This window comes from Vigna radiata, unplaced genomic scaffold (genome assembly GCF_000741045.1).
Source record: "Vigna radiata var. radiata cultivar VC1973A unplaced genomic scaffold, Vradiata_ver6 scaffold_108, whole genome shotgun sequence".
NCBI lineage: Eukaryota > Viridiplantae > Streptophyta > Magnoliopsida > Fabales > Fabaceae > Vigna > Vigna radiata.
The window spans coordinates 472,089-474,703 of NW_014543429.1; positions in this window are offsets into that span (position 1 = coordinate 472,089).

Consider the following 2,615-nt stretch of genomic DNA (forward strand, 5'->3'; position numbering starts at 1 on the left):
ATCGCATTGCATTATTGGTTACTAGGGGAGGCTAGGGATAGCAAGCCGGTAATTAATAATAGGCTCTTTTCACCAAGGGATTGGGTTAGGGGTAAACTAGAAAGTTTGCATGGCAATTAGATAAATAAGTGAAGTAAATAAGAAGAGTAGATATATGAGAGTGAATAAGATAAAATTGTAAACCCCAAGTATTGGTCAACAACAGAATAACCCATCAGGGCAACTAGGAGGCTTCAGGCAGCAACAACGTTTAACTATGTGGCAGCAACTGACACATCTGACAGAATTTGTCAAAGATATGAGTGAAAGATTTGATAAATTCATGAAAGTGTATGACTCCAATCGAGCAAGTGATCAAGCTACTATTAGATCACTAGAGATGCAAATTGGACAGCTGTCAAAAAGAGTAGAAACCACTGAAAATAACTAGTTTAGGGCTAATACTGATGTTAACCCTAAGGAAGAATCCAAAGTTGTGGTAACAAGTGATAGAAGAAGGAATGAAAGGAAAGTTGTAGAGATTGGAAACAGTGATCAAAAGGAGGAAGGTGAAGCCATTGAGATTAGCAGCAACAGTAAAGGAGAAGAAGAAGAGGAAGTAAGAACTAGTCATAGTGAGCAGAAAAGAGAAATTTATAGTCAAATGACTATGGTGCCTTCAATTATTAAAGAGATTCCTGCAAGAATGAGATTTTATCTTGGAGATATGATAGATTTAGTTGAAGATGATGATGAGCAGAAATTTGAGATTCAACCTCTAAGGAATTATCCGCCTAAAGTAAAATATCCAAGGTGCTTCAATTTGGCATGTAAGATCAATGATGTTGGTATAGGAGAAGCAGTGATAGATTTTGGATCTAGCATTAACATGATGCCCATGCGTTTATTTAAGAAAATTGGAGGGCTGATGTTAAAGCCATCTAATCTCATAGTGACAATGGCGGATGGTTCAGTTAAAACACCATTTGGCATGGTGGAAAATGTGGTTGTACGGGTGGAGCAGCTAGAATTCTTAGCTGATTTTATCATCATGACCATGGAAGATGAGGAAAGAATTCCAGTAATTCTTGGAAGACCTTTCATGGCAACATCCAAGAGGTCTATTAGTGTCCATGATGCAATGATCATGATGAGAGACAAAGAGAATGTATTCTTTTATACTGGCTCTAAAGAGAAAAGTACTAGAATTAAAAAGAGAGCCAAACATAAAAAGTCAAGAAGAGAAGTTGCGCTAGAGAACAAACCATCAGGTACCAATTCTAATAGTTGTAATGTTTTGCAGGTACCTAAAGATGAGGAGGTTGACAAAGAAGGCACTATCCACTCTGAATAAACACCACTTCCAATAGGAGCATAAGTGAGATTCAAGAACAAGAAGTGGCTTGTTATTAAGATTCGGGAAGATGGCAAGTTGGAAATCAAGAAACCATTCACAAGAGCCATAAAAAAAGTGGATAGAAAGCACCTGATGAGTTGGGTTGATGAAGATCCCAATCGGGATGTAATGAATTGATTATATCTAAATCCCACTTTTTATAAATGATAATGGTTGAAAAACAGTTATTTTCATGCTTAAAATTTGATATTAAATCAGACCTTTTATGGCTTAGAATTAGCTTTAAATCATGCATTTTTATTAAGTTAGAGAATAAGAGAGTCAAAGATGGTTTTCTTGGTTTTATGCTTGGTTTCCCTTGATTTTATAGGTTTTTGGAATGAATTGGAAGAAAAGGTTGAAGTATCAAATGGTTGGAGTACTGAAAAGTCAATCAGAATGCAGAAAATTCAACCAGAAAAGTCAACCAGTCAACCAGAAAAGTCAAGCAGTCAACAAGAAAAGTTGACTAGTCAACCAAACTGCTGAGCGGCAGTTTTGGGCACTGAGCGGTCCTGCGATTAAGGGGAAACCGCTGAGCGGTCAAATTGGGGCTCGGGCAGTTGTTAGTTTTTATATTGCGGATTCTGTAATCTTTCTGTTATCTTTTTGGCTTATAAATAGCCCCAGTGCGAATTGAAACACATTCTTTTGGCAGAGAGAAACGTCCAGAGCCATTCCACACACCTTGGAGGAGGTTCCTTGGATGCTTAGGCTCCATTCAACCAAGTTTAGGGTTATTTCTTTCATTCTTTCATTAGTTTTATCTAGTTTCACCATGATTATGGTGAACTAAACCCTTTGTTGTTGGGGAACAATGTAATCTTTTGAAACTCTCATATATTTAAATTCTTATTTATTTCATATGCTTGTCATATACTTGTTTATCAATTGTTGGGTTCTCATCTGTGCTCAATGCTTTTATTGTTTAACTCATTCAGTAAAAGATGTTTGTCTTTATCGATATGGGGACGTATGGTAATATCATGAACTAGTGAGAAATTCCTTGATTATGCCAATATCGCCTAGGGATAGGGGTACGACGGTCAATTGTAGTTGCTTCCGATCGCATTGCATTATTGGTTACTAGGGGAGGCTAGGGATAGCAAGCCGGTAATTAATAATAGGCTCTTTTCACCAAGGGATTGGGTTAAGGGTAAATAAGAAAGTGTGCATGGCAATTAGATAAATAAGTGAAATAAATAAGAAGAGTAAATATATGAAAGTGGATAAGATGAAA